Consider the following 21,856-nt stretch of genomic DNA (forward strand, 5'->3'; position numbering starts at 1 on the left):
ACATTCTGCAAGAAGAAAAGGGAGAGTAGTTGGGTGGAAGGGTAAGGGACATTCTATCTACATCTACATCTATACTCCGCGAGCCACCTTACGGTGTGTGGCGGAGGGTACTTATTGTACCACTATCTGATCCCCCCTTCCCTGTTCCATTCATGAATTGTGCGTGGGAAGAACGACTGCTTGTAAGTCTCCGTATTTGCTCTAATTTCTCGGATCTTTTCGTTGTGATCATTACGCGAGATATATGTGGGCGGTAGTAATATGTTGCCCATCTCTTCCCGGAATGTGCTCTCTCGTAATTTCGATAATAAACCTCTCCGTATTGCGTAACGCCTTTCTTGAAGTGTCCGTCACTGGAGCTTGTTCAGCATCTCCGTAACGCTCTCGCGCTGACTAAATGTCCCCATGACGAATCGCGCTGCTTTTCGCTGGATCATGTCTCTCTCTTCTATTAATCCAACCTGGTAAGGGTCCCATACTGATGAGCAATACTCAAGAATCGGACGAACAAGCGTTTTGTAAGCTACTTCTTTCGTCGATGAGTCACATTTTCTTAGAATTCTTCCTATGAATCTCAACCTGGCGCCTGCTTTTCCCACTATTTGTTTTATGTGATCATTCCACTTCAGATCGCTCCGGATAGTAACTCCTAAGTATTTTACGGTCGTTACCGCTTCCAATGATTTACCACCTATGGCATAATCGTACTGGAATGGATTTCTGCCCCTATGTATGCGCATTCTGCAAGAAGAAAAGGGAGAGTAGTTGGGTGGAAGGGTGGAGATATGAGAGAGAGAGAGAGAGAGAGAGAGAGAGAGAGAGAGAGAGAGAGAGAGAGAGAGAGAGCGAGAGCGAGAGCGAGAGCGAGAGCGAGAGCGAGAGCGAGAGCGAGAGAGAGAGAGAGAGAGAGAGAGAGAGAGAGAGAGAGAGAGGGAGAGGGAGGGAGGGGGGGAGGGGGGGGGGGAGAGAGAGGGGAGGGAGATTTAAGTTTTTTGTTAATGTTAACTTGAACTGTTACAATGTATACGGCCATAGCTAGTTAGCTATATGTTCCATACACCAGATAAAAGATTTCTATCCAAATGTTATAAAATGAGTCAGTTACATACTGTGTATAGATGATTTGAATGTGTGTATGGCTGTATGCTGGTTACTTAAAAAGTGCTAAACAGTCGAGCAGCTTAAATTAAATAAATATAAATGTATTAGTAATTGCTATTACTTGTGCAACAAGTGAAACACAAATTTAACAATAAAGCAAATATATTTTTGGATTTTATTTGGCACATTAATTTTTGATATTATGTACTTGTCAGTGATGATGTCTAAACATCCAAAGACATTGAGTTGTGAAGAAATAAATGACCCAAAATAAGTGTGTGAGAAATTTATACAAAAGTTCAGTACAGTTGGTACAAATGAAGTTCATGTCAAGCCACAAACTTTTTGTCTTGGAAAATCTAGCCAGTCCTTTTATATCCATGGCATTACTGAGAGGGACGTCCTAGCAATCATATCAGCAATTCGACCAAAAATGTCTTGTGGCTGGGATGACATTTCACCTAAACTGCTAAAGGAATGTAGGGATAAATTAGTGAAACCCCTGACTCACTTGATAAATACCTCCCTCAGAAATGGTGTACTCCCTGACCTTTTGAAAATTACTGAAATTATACCAGTGCATAAAAAGGGATTAAAAACTGACACTAAAAATTACAGGCCAATATCATTAACCTCAGAACCAGGCAAATTGTTAGAGAGAGTAATACTAAATCAAGTTGAATCATATTTCACCAAACACAATCTGTTAAATAACGTACAACATAGATTTAGAAAAGGGAGATCTACTACAACAGCAGTAGCATCTTTTATACATGAAATATAAACTAAGCTGGACAAAAGTCACAAGGTAATAGGCACTTTCCTAGATATGGGTAAAGCCTTTGATACTGTGAACCATACCATTCTTCTGTGTAAGCTAGAAGAGTACGGGTTGAAAGGACTACCCTTGAAACTACTTACCTCCTACTTAAAAGACAGGAAACAGTGTGTAAAGCTAAATTATAAAAATAATTAGCATTTCCTAACAACCAAATCAACCTTCAGGACACATCAATGTGGCATGCCTCAAGGAAGCATACTAGGGCCTTTTTTGTTCCTTGTATATGTATATAACTTATTTGAACCCCAAAATTGCATGGTTGTAAGCTATTCCAATGACATATCCTTCATCAGCTGTGGCAGTTATATGCAGTCTGCAGCTAACAGTACCGAGATCAATTTCAATACTCTGTCCGCATACCTTACAGCAAACAAGCTTCTTGTAAATAAAGACAAAACAGTAATAATGAAGTTCATCCTCAGTTATAATGTTGCCATAACTGATACTGTATTTACATCCCCATTAAGTCTTGCATATGCATTCACATAAGGTTTTGGGCGCCGTTGTTGATGAACACTTATCGTGGAAAGGACATATAGATAATAATTGCAAGAAAATCAGCAGTAAGAATGGTAGCCACGGTAAAGAAGAGAGAGCCTTGTAGAGACATCTTTAGAAAATATAAAATTCTTACGGTGTACTCCATGTACACTACTGGCTATTAAAATTGCCACACCACGAAGATGACGTGCTACAGATGCGAAATTTAACCGACAGGAAGAAGATGCTGTGATATGCAAATGACTAGCTTTTCAGAGCATTCACGCAAGGTTGGCGCCGGTGGCGACACCTACAACGTGCTGACATGAGAAAAATTTCCAACAGATTTCTTATACACAAACAGCAATTGACCGGCGTTGCTTGGCGAAAAGTAGTTGTGATGCCTCGTGTAAGGAGGAGAAATGCGTACCATCACATTTCCGACTTTGATAAAGGTCGGATTGTAGCCTATCGCAATTGCGGTTTATCATATCGCGTATTGCTGCTCGCGTTGGTCGAGATCCAATGACTGTTAGCAGAATATGGAATCAGTTGGTTCAGGAAGGTAATATGGAACGCCGTGCCAGATCCCAACAGCCTCGTATCACTAGCAGTCGAGATGACAGGCATCTTATCCACATGGCTGTAACGGATTGTGCAGCCACGTCTCAATCCCTGAGTCAACAGATGGGGACGTTTGCAAGACAACAACCATCTGCATGAACAGTTCGACGACATTTGCAGCAGCATGGACTATCACCTCAGAGACCATAGCTGCGGATACCCTTGATGCTGCATCACAGACAGGAGCGCCTGAGATTGTGTATTCCACGACGAAATTGGGTGCACGAATGGCAAAACGTCATTTTTTCAGATGAATCCAGGTTCTGTTTACAGCATCATGACGGTCGCATCCGTGTTTGGCGACATCATGGTGATCGCACATTGGAAGCATGTATTTGTCATCGTCATACTGGCGTATCACCTGGCATGATGGTATGGGGTGCCATTGGTTACACGTCTCTGTTACCTCTTGTTCGCATTGACAGCAGTTTGAACAGTGGACATTACATTTCAGATGTGTTATGACCCGTGGCTCTACCCTTCATTCGATCCCTGCGAAACCCTACATTTCAGCAGGATAATGCACAACCGTATGTTGCAGGTCCTGTACGGGCCTTTCTAGATACAGAAAATGTTCGACCGCTGACCTGGCCAGCACATTCTCCAGATCTCTCACGAATTGAAAACACCTGGTTAATGGTGGCCGAGCAACTGGCTCATCACAATACGCCAGTCACTACTCTTGATGAACTGTGGTATCGTGTTGAAAAGCTGCATGGGCAGCTGTACTTGTACACGCCATCCAAGCTCTGTTTGACTCGATGCCCAGGCGTATCAAGGCCGTTATTACAGCCAGAGGTGGTTGTTCTGGGTACTGATTTCTCAGGATCTATGCACCCAAATTGCGTGAAAATGTAATCACATGTCAGTTCTAGTATAATATATTTGTCCAATGAATACCCGTTTATCATTTGCATTTCTTCTTGGTGTAGCAGTTTTAATGGCCAGTAGTGTATATACTGCAGACAGTCATGTTTGTGAAACAAAATCCTGAATTTAATATGACAAACAGTAATGTACATGACCATGATACACGGAGAAGGGAAAATTTTCATAGTATTGTTACCAATAAAAAGGTAATGGACCACAGCCCACATAGAATGGGAGCAATTTTCTACAATGCACTACCCTGTGAATTCATGAAAGCAAATCTAAATATGCTAAATAGTATACTGAAGCAATTATTAATAGAGAAGTGTTGTTACTCTATAGAGGACTTTAAGTTGTAGTGCCATCTTGGAAAACAGTGTATATAGACAATGTCTCCGATCTATCAGTGGTATGAAAGAATGTAATTATACACTGTATTATGTGTACTGTATTATTATAAATATAAGCTAAATTGTGTTACACTATAGAGGAATCTACTAGTAGTGCCATTTTGAAAAATAGTGTGTACAGACATTTGTCTGATTCATATGATGTTATGAAAGAATTAAATATTTTACTGTATATGAGTAATGTAAGCTAAATTTTCCTGACAATGTCCAAAAACTTTTTGTTATATGGACAGAAAATAAATAAATTAATTTCGCATATTATATACTTTCATTCTAAATTGTATTAACTGTGTTAATGCAATTTCTAAACAAACGGATGTTTTTCAGCATTACAGGTTTATAGAATATTGGTCAAACTTTCAAAGGTCAATCTGTTTGCTCAAAATAATGTCAAATGTGTGAAAATTTCTATTTCTTCCAAGTTATTTACCACACTATCATCAGTGTGCAGGATTGACAGGCATTGTGTTGCCTCTCTGATTGTGTGTTTTTGTTCTTTCATGTGTGAGCTAAATGATGATATATAGTTTTATGCCAATGAGATTAAGCTGTCCTCCAAATCTTGTTTTCAAAGTTCTGTCTGTCCTACGTTTATTTTCTCACAGCTGTCACATTTTAATTTATAAACACATGAACAGGTAAATTTACAGGACTATTCTAGGGACTGAAAAATCTGCGATTGTACCCTGTGTGTGTTCTGAAGCTTATTCTCAGTTTGCCTTTTTAAAACGCAAGTTTGATTTTATCTGAAATTTTCCCCCAATATGGTATGACAGTGATATGAGATTTTTATTATCATGCGGTGTTCCAAGGGTAATGCTGTTGCTTTCTTTTCATTGGCATGTAATTTTTAGTATGAATTTTGTCTACTAAGATGGGATTTTAACCATTGTTTTTTAATTATTTTTCTTAGTATTTTTAGTTTAAATATCATACTTTCTTTAGTTAGCATATAATTTATTAGTTGCTTTATCTACGACCTAAGCGATGCTTCTTTGACGTTTGCTTTTGCATGTCAGGAACAGAACACTGCGTAGCGTGACGAATAAAAAACCATAAACTAAAGAAAACATAATGTTTGAAATAAAAGCACTATGAAAAATAATAAAAAAAAACAATGGTTACAATTCCCTCTCTGTCAGCAAAATTTATACTAAAAAACTACATGCCAATGGCGAGAAACTAACAATGGTATTACCATAGAAAAGCCACATAATACCCAAAAAGCTCACTTCACTGTCATACCATAATAGGGAAAAATTTCAGATACAATCCAACATGTATTTCAAAAAACCAACCTGATAATAAGCTTCACAACACACACTACAGCACAATCATGAAATTGTGCTTTTCTTGGAACAGTCCTGTAAATTTACCTGTCCAGGTATTTATAAGTTAAAATGCAATAATTGTGAGAAAATAGGAAAGACAGGATGCAATTTCAAAACAACACACAGAAAAAACCTCACTGGCATGAATCTGTCTTCATTAAGGTCACACCGGAAAGACCAAAAACACACAACCAGTGACATAAAACACAATCTATCAGTCCTACACACTGCTGAAAAAGGTGGTCGGGCAAATATTTTGCAGAAATAGAAATTTCTGCACATGTAATGAAACATCCTAACATTATTTTGAATGAAAACTAGAAGAAAAGTTCTTTCAATGGTATGTCTGGAAATCAATACCTGTAGATTATGGGATGGGCTAACCTATCCTCTCATTCTCATCTGTCTGTTACATAGAAGTAGACATAAATTTCAGTAGGGGATACAGATATTGTGATGGTGTAGCTATAAATCCCAGCTCCTTACAGAGTTGTTTCAGCATGACTGTGAGTGAGCACCTGAGTACAATCATGGTTCCATAGGCAAATGCAAATATTTTTCCATGAAGGCATTGACAATCTTGTTTCACAGTGGGATAAATGTACAATTATGACGATTACATTTGAAATAGTAAACAGTTTATTACTTTTTTCATTTGTCTCATTTCAATTTGACTGTAACCTAATATTTTTGGTGCATTAATTTATAAATGATATTCTCAGTCGAGTGACTAAAAACCATGGGTTGGATCATTGCGCCTTATCTAAGATTCCTATTTGATGTATGTATAAATAATAGTGTATTCCTGTATGAATGGAAAGAAGTTATGGCATTATTGGGATACAAGGGAAAAGGAGTATAGGACAATAGCAAAAGCTACAGATCAATTAGTCTTACCTGTACTGTAAGTAAAATATTAGAAGGAATCATCAATAAATATACATGGGAGAGTGTGCAGGAGGCAGAGTGGTTGTGTAGGAACCATCATGGATTCAAAGCAGGGTTTTTATATGTGTTACAGCTAACTCATTTTTAGTAGGAGATACCAGAAGTGACTAACAGGCGAGGACAACTTGTCTCTACAGCCACTCAGCTCTCCAAAGTTTCTGACATGGTAAACCAAATGGCAGTGAAATCAGAAATGAAAAGGGTTAGGTCTGGACAAAGGAGTAGTATGTTGCTTGACAGAAATCACAGTACAGAAAATATAGGCTGAAGGTGGAAGACTTCAATTCAAGGGTAGCAGTAAATTAAGGCCACTACTACTCCTGATGTATGTCAACAATACTGGAGAAGGGGTAAACTCACAGTTAAGACTGTTTGCTTATGACACAGTAGTTTAAAACAAGTGAGAAAACTTAGAAGGCTGTGAGGTTCAGAAGAAAGACCTAGAATTCATCAGAAGCTGAATCCAGAGAAATTTGATGGCGGCAAATGCAGAGAAGAGTCAAGCTGTCACCTTCTCAAATAACAGGAGTGTCATAAGTAACTGGGTATATAAGAAATCTACTGACCAAGTGGCAGCAGGAAACACATATATAAAAGGTATTACAGTTTGCAAGCTTTCGGAGTCAGTGGCGCCTTTTGGCAGAAGGATTGAGTCCCCAACAATCAGTCTTTCCTCCTCATCCCGTCTGGTACGTCTGCCCTCACTCAGTTCTGGGCAACTTTTCCAGTCTACCCCTTTACTTAAATCTCACCAGCACTTCTCTTCAACCCTCTTCCTTCCCCTTTAAACCTTCAGTCAGAAGAAGGAGCCACTGGCTCCAAAAGCTTGCAAACTGTAATACCTTTTATATGTGTGGTCTCCTGCCATCACTTGGTGAGTAGATTTTTTATCTATCCAGTTACTTATATTTTTCAAGGAGTGCTATCAGGTATGATTGCAAACTGGATCATAATAGCATCACAACAGACTGAGAATGCCAATACCTGTATGTGACACTGAGTGCTGGAAAATAGTAGTAGCAGTAGTAATTTCATCCATCAGTAGATCACTTTTACAAGGATACTGGACATGCGTTAGTGTTACAATTTAAAAACAGCGAAAATAATGTAATTCATATATACAGGTATTTACATAATTACAGATCTGGTCTGACAAAGATAGGACAGGTAACTGGCTGTCGCCTTATAGTAGGAACCATCCTGGCATTTGCCCAAAGTAATTTAGGGAAACCATGGAAAAAAAAAAAACATCAGGATGGCCAGATGAAGATTGGAGCCTTCATCCTCCCAAAAATTAGGTTGGTCTGTTTAAAACAGCACTATCTTATTTGGTGAAATAGTGAACATGGTATGTTAATCTCCGCATATGTTAATAAGGGTTGGTTAATTAGTTAGTTACTTATTCCATACATCAAATTCACAATAAACAGTGTGATGTGGAATGTGTCACGTAACAACAGAACAAACATATAACACTTGTATATAACAAAATAAACAAATAATATTTATATGGATGCATGCTGGCAATTTAGTTTTTTTCTTTTTTAAAATGACTCATTCTCTCTACTCAAGAATTACTTTATGGTAGAGAAGGGGTTGTTAAGAAGAAAGCTCTTTAATCTACTTTTGAAAACATTTCTGCTATCTGTAAGATATTTTACTTCCACGGGTTGATTGTTAAAGAGCTTTATAACTGCACAGTTCACCCCTTTCTATGCCAAAGTTAGATTCATTAAAGAGCAATGCAGATCATTTTTCCTTCTAGTGTTGCACTTGTGAATATCTCAGTTATTCTCAAAATTAGATGGATTGTTGATAGCAAATTTCATAAGTGCGTAAATGTACTGTGAAGATGTGGTAATATTCCCAGTTGCTTAAAGAGATACCTGCAAGATGTATGTGCGTGAGCTCCACACACAATTCTAATTACTCTGCTTTGTGGAATGAATAATGGTTGTCAATTATTCTTACGCCAAAAATAGTCAAACCTAAACATTTTAGCAGGTCTGCTATATGATGTTTCCAGCTTAAGTTTTTGGCAACATACACACATAAGAACTTACAATTTTCTACCCTGTTTATTATTTCTTGTTGGTATACTAGATTAGTAGGAGTTGGGACAATTTTAACAATACAGACTTGGATGAAATGAACTTTTTCAAAGTCTCATTTGTGCAAAACCAGTCAGCAACTTTCACATAAACTTCATTTACTATTTTCTCTATTGACGCTCTTTGCTCATCTTCCCAAGGATGCTTCTATTATCTCCATACAGGACCAATTATACTTCCTGATTCAAATAAGATCCCCAGCATACATACTTGACAAAGCAGGTAGGAGGAATGCAAAGGAGGGGCAGCGAGGTATACAAAGGAGACTACGGAAGAATAAATAGTATCAGTATGCATGCGACAGCATGTGTGCCTAATATATTCCAAAAAGCTTGCACATAAAAATGAGATATCCCAGTGCTCATACCTCAGGTTCTATTGGTGATAATAAGGTAGGACCAAGTGTTCTGGATAGCCCTTGGACTAGGGTCCATTTGTATACTCAACAGAAGGATCGTGTTAGTGACATTACCCTACAGTACATGGTCAAAATATGAATATTACACACGTCCTCCTGTTTAGGCTCATGGAGCAAAATGTTTGGTTCTTTAAGTATTTAATGTGGTCTACAGTGGGCTTGATACGACTTATGGAGGCATCATTAGTTCGTGGGTGGTACCTTGGAAAACCCCACAAAATTTGTGTTATTTTCCCCAGCGGACCAAAACCAAGTCAAAGATATCAAGATGGCTATGCACAGCATATGACGGAAATTTTAATTATATATTCCTAGGATCCCGATCTCAAACAATCTTTAAAATTTTATTGACATCTTTATCTGTTTCAATGGTACAGAGGTTCTCTGTTACCCCCAATTCTACATGTAAAATCTGGTATGATGTGAAATTGAAATAATAAATAACCACAGCATATTGTTTAAATTTTAATGATATATTCTCTAGTCACTTCTCTAGAAGAGCCATCTCCGATTTAAAAAATCTTTATCCATTATAGAGAAAAACTCAAAAACTTGTTTTTTCGATACCAAAACCCACCTGTGGATTCTGAGACAGCTATGTATAGCAAATGGCTGTAATTTTTTTTATGTATTCCTAAGATCCCGATTTTGAACAACCTCAAAAATTTTCTTCACATCTTCATCTGTTTCCTAGATACAGGCATTCAAAGTTACCTGATTGTGCATATAAAATCTGGTGTGAGGCAAAAATGTAGTTTATAAAGCGACATAGCATGGAGAAATAGCTGTAAAATGTCTCCATTATCATCAGGGAATCCCAAGTTGTAATACTGAAGCACATGTAATATTTTTTTGCATGTCAAATCCAGTCTGAGATGTAAAATTAATTTTGCATTGTTGCAGTTTCATATAAGTAAATTATCTAAATTTTACTGACCAATACGTTTCTTTTCACATGAGTTACATGTCATGCTGCAGCAGGGAAAAGAAGGGAACCAGCAGAAAAATGTTCCTATTGGAGCACAAAAAATGTGAGTACATTACTTTTTATTTAAAAGACTGAGTGAAAAGTGGAGTACCAGCTGCTTCATTCTACTTTTCTCAACATCTTCAAAATTTTTTTGAAAATTTAGGCACACAAATATATTTGCACTTTTTTATGCTGAGAAAGAAGAAGACAGTGGCAGTGGCAAAGAGATAGAAAAGTACTAAATACTGGATTTTAGTAGACAGTAGCTATGTTATAGAAAGAGCAGAGGAGATAATGGTAGTGTGAGAGAAGGAGAGGGACACAGTGACAGTGGAACATACTTGATGGTGACAGCAGAAAAGTGCTAGGAAAAGAATACAGGATAGAGTACTGGGATGGGGATGAAGAGACAGAGAAAGTGGAAGTGGGTGAGAGTTGGTGATAATGAGTTACAGTATATGACAATGGCAATGAGGATTAGAGAGAGAGTGACTGCGAGAAGAGACAGCAGCAATAGGAAGGAAGGAATGAGATATTAGCAGTAAGAGAGAGCAAGAGGGAGACAGTGGCTGTGAGAGGAGACTGTAGTAATAGAACAGGACAAAGAGGTAGTGGTTGTGACACAGGGAACAGTGACAGAGAGACTCAAAGAGATAATGTCAATGAACTGGGCTGAATGAGTGAGTGAGAAAGGGCAACTGGGAGTGGATGGACACGAGCAACTAACTGCGATGGACTGGGGGTATGAGTGAGTTACAGTTAGGGGAGCTTGTGGGAGTTAGAGGTGAGTTGCATGCTACAAAAAATGTGAATATGTTCACATGCAAAAATTTTTGGGAAATTTTTTAAAGGTGTTGAGGAAAGTAGAATGAGGCAGCTGGTACCACACATTTCAGTCAGAGTCTTTTAAATAAACAGGAATCATTTTTTGTGTTCCGACACAAGTATTTTTCGATCGTCACTGAAATAGTTAAGAAACTGAAATGGGGAAATCTCGCACAAAGATGGGTAAAGGCTAGACTTCGAGGAATTCACCAAGCATTTGTCGGTGATGATGTACGGGACGACATTGGACAAAATCTATTAACTTAATTGTCTCTATTTAAGTGTGGCACTATTTTTGACAGTAATGTAAGTAACCCCCCCAATGAACAATGGACCACGAGCCTTGCCGTCGGTGGGGAGGCTCGCGTGCCTCAGCGATAGAGATAGACGAACTGTAGGCGCAACCACAATAGAGGGGTATCAGTTGAGAGGCCAGACAAACATGGTTCCTGAAGAGGGGCAGCAGCCTTTTCAGTAGTTTCAGGGGCAACAGTCTGGATGATTGACTGGTATGGCCTTCTAACACTAAGCAAAATGGCCTTGCTGTGCTCGTACTGCGAACAGCTGAAAGCAAGGGGAAACTACAGTCATGATTTTTCCCGAGGGCATGCAGCTTTACTGTATGTTTAAATGATGATGGCGTCCTCTTGGGTAAAATATTCTGGAGGTAAAATAGTCCTCCATTCGGATCTCCAGGCAGGTACTACTCAGGAGGATGTTGTTATCACGAGAAAGAAAACTGGTGTTCTACGGGTCGGAGCATGGAATGTCAGATCCCTTAGTTGGGCAGATAGGTTAGAAAATTTAAAAAGGAAAATGGATAGGTTAAAATTAGATATAGTACGAATTAGTGAAGTTCGGTGGCAGGAGGAACAAGACTTTTGGTCAGATGAATAGAGGGTTATAAATACAAAATCAAATAGGGGTAATGCAGGAGTAGGTTTAGTAATGAATAAAAACATAGGAATACGGGTAAGCTACTACAAACAGCATAGTGAACGCATTATTGTGGCCAAGATAGATATGAAGGCCACGCCTACTACAGTAGTAAAAGTTTATATGCCAACTAGCTCTGCAGATGACGAAGAGATTGATGAAATGTAAGATGAGATAAAAGCCATTATTCAGATAGTGAAGGGAGACGAAAATTTAATAGTCATGGGAGACAGGAACTCGACAGTAGGAAAAGGAAGAGAAGGAAATGTAGTAGGTGAATATAGAATGGGATTAAGGAATGAAAGAAGGAGCAGCCTGGTAGAATTTTTGCACAGAGCATAGCTTAATCATAGCTAACACTTGGTTCAAGAATCATGGAAGAAGGTTGTATACATGGACAAAACCTGGAGATACTGGAAGGTTTCAGATAGATTATATGATGGTAAGACAGAGATATAGGAACCAGGTTTTAAATTATAAGACATTTCCAGGGGCAAATGTGGACTCTGACCAAATCTATTGGTTATGAACTGTAGATTAAAACTGAAGAAACTCCAAAAAGGTGGGAATTTAAGGAGATGGGACCTGACAGAAACAGAGGTTGCAGAGAGTTTCAGGGAGAGCATTAGGGAACGAATGACAAGACTGGGGGGAAGAAATACTGTAGAAGAAGAAGGGCAGCTTTGAGAGATGAAATAGTGAAGGCAGCAGAGGATCAAGTAGGTAAAAAAATGAGAACTAATAGAAATCCTTGGATAGTAGATGAGATATTGAAAGGAGAAAATATAAAAATGCAGTAAATGAAGCAGGCAAATAGGAATACAAACATCTCAAAAATGAGACCGACAGGAAGTGCAAAATGGCTAAGCAGGGATGGCTTGAGGACAAATGTAAGGATGTAGGGCGCGGTAGAAGAAGTATATAGAGGGTCTATACAAGGGCAATGTTCTTGAGGACAATATTACGGAAATGGAAGAGGATGTAGATGGGATGAAATGGGAGATATGACACTGCGTAAAGAGTTTGACAAAGCACTGAAAGACCTAAGTCGAAACAAGGCCCCGGGAGTAGACAATATTCCATTAGAACTACTGATAGCCTTGGGAGAGCCAGCCCTGACAAAACTCTACCATCTGGTGAGCAAGATGTATGAGACAGGCAAAATAGCCTCAGACTTCAAGAAGAATATAATAATTCAAATCCCAAAGAAAGCAAGTGTGGACAGATGTGAAAATTACCGAACTATCAGTTTAATAAGCCATCACTGCAAAATACTAACACAAATTCTTTACAGACGAATGGAAAAACTGGTAGAAGCCGACCTCGGGGAAGATCAGTTTGGATTCCGTAGAAATGTTGGAACATGGGAGGCAATACTGACCCTACGACTTATCTTAGAAAACAGATCGAGGAAAGGCAAACCTATGTTTCTAGGATTGGAAGACTTAAAATTGGCTTTTGGCAATGTTGACTGGAATATCTCTTTCAAATTCTGAAGGTGACAAGGGTAAAATACAGGGACCGAAAGGCTATTTACAATTTGTACAGAAACCAGATGGCAGTTATAAGAGTCGAGGGGCATGAAAGGGAAGCAGTGATCGGAAAGGGAGTGAGACAGGGTTGTAGCCTATCCCCGATGTTATTCAATCTGTATATTGAGCAAGCACTAAAGGAAACAAAAAAATTTGGAGTAGGAATTAAAATCCATGGAGAAGGAATAAAAACTTTGAGGTTCGCCGATGACATTGCAATTCTGTCAGAGACAGCAAAGGACTTGGAAGAGCAGTTGAACAGAATGGACAGTGTCTTGAAACGAGGGTATAAGATGAACATCAACAAAAGCAAAATGAGGATAATGGAATGTAGTCGAATTAAGTTGGGTGATGCTGAGGGAATTAGATTAGGAAATGAGACTCTTAAAGTATTAAATGAGTTTTGCTATTTGGGGAGCAAAATAACTGATGATGGTCGAAGTAGAGAGGATATAAAATGTAGACTGGCAATGGAAAGGAAAGCGTTTCTGAAGAAGAGAAATTTGTTAAAATCGAGTATAAATATAAGTGTCAGGAAATTGTTTCTGAAAGTATTTGTATGGAGTGTAGTCATGTATGGAAGTGAAACGTGGACGATAAATAGTTTAGACAAGAAGAGAATAGAAGCTTTCGAAATGTGGTGCTACAGAAGAATGCTGAAGATTAGATGGGTAGATCACATAACTAATGAGGAGGTATTGAACAGAATGGGGGAGAAGTGAAATTTGTGGCACAACTTGACTAGAAGAAGGGATCGGTTGGTAGGACATATTCTGAGGCATCAAGGGATCAGTAATTTAGTATTGGAGGGCAGCGTGGAGGGTAAAAATCATAGAGGGAGACCAAGAGATGAATACACTAAACAGATTCAGAAGGATGTAGGTACTGGGAGATGAAGAAGCTTGCACAGGATAGAGTAGCATGGAGAGCTGCATCAAACCAGTCTCTGGACTGAAGACCACAACAACAACAATGTCAGTAAAGAAATAGCAGACATAAGGGCTAGTCAGAAACTCCGAGATGACTGGACCTCAGCTGTTATCCACTCAATTCACAAAAAAGAACCAGATTTTACATGTAGAAGTAGGGTATCATAGAACCTCTGCATCTCTGAAATGGATAAAGATATCAATAAAATTTTAAAGGTTGTTTGAGATCAGGATCCTAGGAATATATCATAAAAATTTCCGTCATATGTTGTGCGTAGCCATCTTGAAATCCTTGGCTGGGTTTTGGTCCACTGGGGGGAAAACCACAAGTCCTATCAAGCCCACTGTAGACAACATCAAATGCAAAAAGAACCAAACGATTTGTTCGTATGCGTTTTGGAATTCCTCGAATGCAGGTACCCACCATGTGGCTTGTTTGTTGATATTTTGGAGGATGGTCTTAAAGTTTTGTAGTTTTCAGCACAGGAGGAGGAGGAGGAGATTAGTGTTTAACGTCCCGTCGACAGCGAGGTCATTAGAGACGGAGCGCAAGCTCAGGTGAGGGAAGGATGGGGAAGGAAATTGGCCGTGCCCTTTCAAAGGAATCATCCCGGCATTTGCCTGAAGCAATTTAGGGAAATCACGGAAAACCTAAATCAGGATGGCCGGAGATGGGATTGAACCATCGTCCTCCAGAATGCGAGTCCAGTGTGCTAACCACTGCTCAGCACAGGATCTTGATGCTCTAAAACCTGCTTGAAACCTCCCTAACTCATTGTCTAGCTGTCCCATTATGTATCGTTTGAGGATTTTGGAAATGTTTTGTATGTGACACAAGGAGCAATGTTAGATTGTGGAAAAAAACCACTCTCTTTGGAATACTTAGAGAACTAGGACTCAACAAAAAACTCAACAGCTTGGTGCAGGCCACTGTGTACGACATCAATAAAGTTTAGAAGATAGCTCTCAGAGAGTTTCTCAGGCAATACAGGGGAGATACAAGGAGGTGGTATTTCACGTATACTACAGTATAACCCCGCTATTGCATTCCCGGAATTAACATTTTCCCGCCATTTACGACATTTTTTATCAGTCCCGTCAAATTTCCTAAGCCCACAATGTTAATTTGCACCTGATTTTGCGTCAACATATTTATAATTTCCCACGATTTACGCATTACAAAAACAATTTTTGTGAAGAAAAAATGATGCTGGCATGATGTTGGCCACCCAGTAGTAGTTAAAATATTATGTGATTAAGTTTCTTGACACCAGGGCACTCTACTCAGCAGATCTGAACTGGTAAATGTGTAAAAGGTGGAACAATTCATGCCATATCTCCCACCGCTGACAAGCTCTAATTGGCGTGGTGGCTGATGGGAGTAACTAGGTTTGTTCGAATGAAGATATCATGACCAATCACAAGCATTTCCAAACTGCCTCTACTGCACAAACACAGTTTCGTGATTTTTGTGATCATCATGACACCTTTGTCGAACCATATTTAGCATGTTTTGGTGTATGGCCACTTGGAGCGGTAGTTGACACCGTAATTCACTTTGCGTTGCTCAAATGTTTTTAGTTTAAACACAGCGCTGGTTGCATATTTTATTCAAGGTGAGCAAAACGTGTTTCAAGGATTTATTCTTGTTAAGTGTAGTATTTATGTATGCATTTTTTGTGATTTTACACAAACAAACAATGTGACTAATAAAGTTTGTGTGTGTGTCTGGTTTTCTACAAAACTGATGAGGCACAGTACCTGATAACCTCAAAAAGATGACTGAAGTGCAAGAGGTGCAGAATAACACATATTCAAGCACCACACAAAATACTGACTTACATATTTGCACTTGACAAGAAGAAAAATTTCTCAAAACGTTATTTCTCATATTTTACATTTTCCTGGGTTTTACACCATTTTTGAAGTCCCTTGAAAAGTGGAGTTTCACTGTATTTGAAAGTGCCCTGGAAAAAATTCTAAGGGAATGGACCAGATCTCTACTACTGAACAGTGGATTCAGGATGGGAATCAAAGCAGACAAACTAAGGATTCCATACCAGACTTTTGCTGATGACCTGACCATACTGGGAAATGACATGGAGGTAGGTTCTATGTAACACCAAGCACTCCATTTCACACTAAAGAAAACAGGTCTACTGTTCAAAATCAGAAAGACTAAATTCATTAATAATATTAAGACCGCCCTCGAATGACGAGAGCCAGTGCTACCAAGCATATCAAGAGAGCCAAAACCATAAAATACATTGGATAATGGATCTCAGATGATCTCAGTGGAACAGTAGCTTTTGAACAAAGGAAAATTGAAGTATACAGGCCATATTATGCTTGCAGAAAAATGTTAACCTCAAAACATCTATCAATGAATATCAAACTAAGGCATTATATAACACACTAGTCAGGTTCTCAATCCTCCAAGCAGAAGAATGCCTACCCCCAATCAAGAAGACCCCAATAAGAGTCCTCCAATTACAAGAGGGGAAATACCTGCAAAAGATAGTGGGACCAAGGATCGTACTACCAGATGGAAGACTGTGGCACCAACCTAATCATAAACTCTACCGACACCATCAAAAGAAGATGACTAGCTTTCTATTGCCATCTGTAAAGAATGAACCCCCGTAGACTGTCCAATAAAATCTTCAAAGTAGCCAACAAAGATAAAACCACTGGGTCTCTGTGGATCAAGCAAATGGAGAAAAACCTTGCAGAACTTCATATTTGGCAAGAAACAATAACTAATAGGGCCGACTGCCACTTAGCTATCAAAACCAAACCCTTCCTAAAATTCCCTACAGCAGTTAATCACAATGAGGGCAGGAAATGGCATCCAGCCACCCTCATGCATGTTTTCCACGATTTCTCTAAATCGCTTAAGGCAAATGGCAGGATGGTTCCTTTGAAAGGGCATGGCAAACTCCCTTCCCCATCCTTCCCTAATCCAATGGAACCGTTGGCCTCGCTGTTTGGTTCCCGCCCCCAAACCAACAAATCATGAAATGGTCCAAGAAACACAAGACAGAGTTCACCAGGAAATTGGTGGGTGAAATAAAACAACCCTTTTGTTTTACATTCCTGTTTTGAAAGTTCCGTAATTCCAAAGGTATCTAATAAGTGATTTCGCGCAATACACTAAATCTCATAAAATTTATTATTCCATTTGTTCACTAGTAGGTCATGCTTGTCCAATATATATCATTTACAAATGAACCCATAATTAAGAAAATTTAGGTTGGCATTGTTATCTTTCTGTATTTTATATAATATTATGTATATCCTATGTAAAAGTTCTTTTTTATTGTATATGCCACTTTCAGTATAAAATAAGCAAGGTTTTTTGGATAGTTACTCATGAAAATGTTTAACTTTTAATTGTTAATTTAATAAATTTACACTGTGGTTTTGTTGACTTGATTGTTAACAAATGTATAAATATGAGGAGCACAAGACTCAAGAATGGACAGTTGGAGAGTTTTGAGATGCAACCACTGTGTCGCATGTCTGTGCAATAATGTAATTGTTGTAATACAGTATTGTGACTATGTAGCCTGTTATGTGGAGTGGGCTCCCACTAAGAAGAAATGGTGCAGCTTGTCATAAATAAACCACTATAAAATGACTTGGTACCTGGATTATTTCATGGAATTCACATAACTTGGCCAGTTAGCAGATGAAATGGACCGAGGCAATGACTACTTCAGCAGCAGCATCAGCAGCAGCAGGAAGCAGATTACTCTGATATACACCGAACTAAGATACGTATAAGAAATCAACTGAACTACACTCCTGGAAATGGAAAAAAGAACACATTGACACCGGTGTGTCAGACCCACCATACTTGCTCCGGACACTGCGAGAGGGCTGTACAAGCAATGATCACACGCACGGCACAGCGGACACACCAGGAACCGCGGTGTTCGCCGTCGAATGGCGCTAGCTGCGCAGCGTTTGTGCACCGCCGCCGTCAGTGTCAGCCAGTTTGCCGTGGCATACGGAGCTCCATCGCAGTCTTTAACACTGGTAGCATGCCGCGACAGCGTGGACGTGAACCGTATGTGCAGTTGACGGACTTTGAGCGAGGGCGTATAGTGGGCATGCGGGAGGCCGGGTGGACGTACCGCCGAATTGCTCAACACGTGGGGCGTGAGGTCTCCACAGTACATCGATGTTGTCGCCAGTGGTCGGCGGAAGGTGCATGTGCCCGTCGACCTGGGACCGGACCGCAGCGACGCACGGATGCACGCCAAGACCGTAGGATCCTACGCAGTGCCGTAGGGGACCGCACGGCCACTTCCCAGCAAATTAGGGACACTGTTGCTCCTGGGGTATCGGCGAGGACCATTCGCAACCGTCTCCATGAAGCTGGGCTACGGTCCCACACACCGTTAGGCCGTCTGCCGCTCACGCCCCAACATCGTGCAGCCCGCCTCCAGTGGTGTCGCGACAGGCGTGAATGGAGGGACGAATGGAGACGTGTCGTCTTCAGTGATGAGAGTCGCTTCTGCCTTGGTGCCAATGATGGTCGTATGCGTGTTTGGCGCCGTGCAAGTGAGCGCCACAATCAGGACTGCATACGACCGAGGCACACAGGGCCAACACCCGGCATCATGGTGTGGGGAGCGATCTCCTACACTGGCCGTACACCACTGGTGATCGTCGAGGGGACACTGAATAGTGCACGGTACATCCAAACCGTCATCGAACCCATCGTTCTACCATTCCTAGACAGGCAAGGGAACTTGCTGTTCCAACAGGACAATGCACGTCCGCATGTATCCCGTGCCACCCAACGTGCTCTAGAAGGTGTAAGTCAACTACCCTGGCCAGCAAGATCTCCGGATCTGTCCCCCATTGAGCATGTTTGGGACTGGATGAAGCGTCGTCTCACGCGGTCTGCACGTCCAGCACGAACGCTGGTCCAACTGAGGCACCAGGTGGAAATGGCATGGCAAGCCATTCCACAGGACTACATCCAGCATCTCTACGATCGTTTCCATGGGAGAATAGCAGCCTGCATTGCTGCGAAAGGTGGATATACACTGTACAAGTACCGACATTGTGCATGCTCTGTTGCCTGTGTCTATGTGCCTGTGGTTCTGTCAGTGTGATCATGTGATGTATCTGACCCCAGGAATGTGTCAATAAAGTTTCCCCTTCCTGGGACAATGAATTCACGGTGTTCTTATTTCAATTTCCAGGAGTGTATATAAGTGTCACAGCAGAACAAATTACTAAAGTGTACTGTTTTGGAAACTGTTCTAGCAGTAAACACTTGCATTTGTCTCAAAGTAATTCTTTGAGTGGTGGAGGCCAATGTGATCCGTAAGAAACACCCACATGTTCACACATTTCTTGATGTCTATGGAACACAAGAATAACAACCAATTTTTGAGGTTTTTTGTTTAAATCAAATAATCTCTTTTCGAAGTTAAAAATTTTCACCCCAGCAAAATTTCACTGTCTTCCCTATGTAACAATAGTAGTTTCGTTACATGGGCTAACAGAAAACCTCACAGTACTAACAAGAAAACAGCTACTGAATGTCATCAAGAACACCAGAAGTGAAGATGACAACAGCACAGAAAAATCAGAAGCACCTTTGACCACAGATTACTTTCTAAAAAAATTATGAAAAAATTCAAAAAAATTAAAATTTAAAAAATAAAAAATATTTAAATTTTTCGATTCACCTTTCTTATGAAGAAGTTTATATACAACATATTTTAATCTGCCTGAAGAAATTCTCTGTGTTAGTGATTCATTACATGTATCAGTAAGTTTGGAACAGTTCTCCAGTATTTGTTGATCTTCTTCATTTTCCTGTGCCTTTGTCCCGCATGGGTGCAGAGTTGGCAAGATTATTAACAGATTTGGTATAGTTAATTTCACAGGTGGTTGGATGCCCTTCCTGTTGCCACCTCATTACCCTTGGGATGGAATATGTGCACACCAACTGACTGCCTGTAGTGTTATTCATGTGAAAGTAAGTGAAATTTATCCAAATGTTTGTGGATCGAGTACCCGAGGCAGAACTTGGGTACCAGTCCGCTATTCACCTAGTATGATGTGGAAAACTATCTAAAAACCACATCGAGGCTGGATGGCACACCATCCCCGCGTTAATCTGTTGGGTGGCTTCAATCTGGGGCTGGCGCACCTCCCCGCCCTGGAAACAACACCTTAACATGCATGGCTATCAGGGCAAGTTCTTCAATACTTGTTCATAATTCCATTAATACAATGCGAGATTTTGTTTCTGAGAACTTTTATAATCCTATTTATTTCAGAAAACGGTATTGGTGCTATTTTAAATTGTTCAAATTTTTGTGGAAAGACAGCTTTCAATATTTCATCTTCAATTTGACTACTTCACACCACTTTTGCTGCACAAGTCATAGGGCTGATTGCCAAAAAATGTGAGCCACAAAACAAGTGTCTCCATTTTGGATGGATTATATCTCCTGTTCAATGTTCTCCCCCTCAGTCTCATGCCCTCAACCTTTCCTTCTATTATTATTTTCTTTAGAGTTTCTCCATCTCTTCTCATAATATTGCCATAGAACTGGAGAAGTTTTTGGGTGACATGAAAAGAAAGGCAGCTGGAGTAGAGAGTTGCTCAATAATGGACACATCAGCTGTTCTTTCCACCCATTTTTAGTGCAGCATCCTGTGCCCACACCAAAGTCAAAATGCATCAATATGCTGCTTGCCTCTGACCCCAAGGGCCCATGTTTCACACTCATAAAATAAGACAAAAAACATGAATGTTTCAACAAGCCAGACCTTTGTGCCATTCATTACCACTCTGTTCTACATTGTTTGTTGTTGTGGTCCTCAGTCCTGAGACTGGTTTGATGCAGCTGTCCATGATATTCTATCCTGTGCAAGCTTCATCATCTCCCAGTACCTACTGCAACCTACATCCTTCTGAATCTGCTTAGTGTATTTATCTCTTGGTCTCCCTCTATTATTTTTACCCTCCACGCTGCCCTCCAGTAGTAAATTGGTGATCCCTTGATGCCTCAGAACATCTCCTACCAACAGATCCCTTCTTCTAGTCAAGTTGTGCCACAAACTCCTCTTCTCCCCAATTATATTCAATACCTCCTCATTAGTTATGTGATCTACCCATGTAATCTTCAGCATTCTTCTGTAGCACCACATTTCGAAAGCTTCTATTCTCTTCTTGTCTAAAATATTTATCGTCCACGTTTCACTTTCATACATGGCTACACTCCATACAAATACTTTCAGAAACGACTTCCTGATGCTTCAATCAATACTCGATGTTAACAAATTTCTCTTCTTCAGAAACGCTTTCCTTGCCATTGCCAGTCTACATTTTATATCCCCTCTACTTTGACCATCATCAGTTATTTTGCTCCTCAAATAGCAAAACTCCTTTACTACTTTAAGTGTCTCATTTCCTAATCTAATTCCCTCAGCATCACCTGACTTAATTCGACTACATTCCATTATCCTCATTTTGCTTTTGTTGATGTTCATCTT

The 21,856-nt window shown here is 39.9% G+C and overlaps 1 protein-coding gene across 6 annotated transcripts in view; it reads right to left on the reverse strand.

The window, feature by feature from the left end:
* The window catches only part of LOC124721943 (biotin--protein ligase), a 439,412-nt gene that overhangs the window by 117,312 nt on the left and 300,244 nt on the right, over positions 1-21,856 (reverse strand). The window lies entirely within an intron of this gene.

The sequence above is a fragment of the Schistocerca piceifrons genome, chromosome X, assembly GCF_021461385.2.
Source record: "Schistocerca piceifrons isolate TAMUIC-IGC-003096 chromosome X, iqSchPice1.1, whole genome shotgun sequence".
NCBI classification, from domain to species: domain Eukaryota; kingdom Metazoa; phylum Arthropoda; class Insecta; order Orthoptera; family Acrididae; genus Schistocerca; species Schistocerca piceifrons.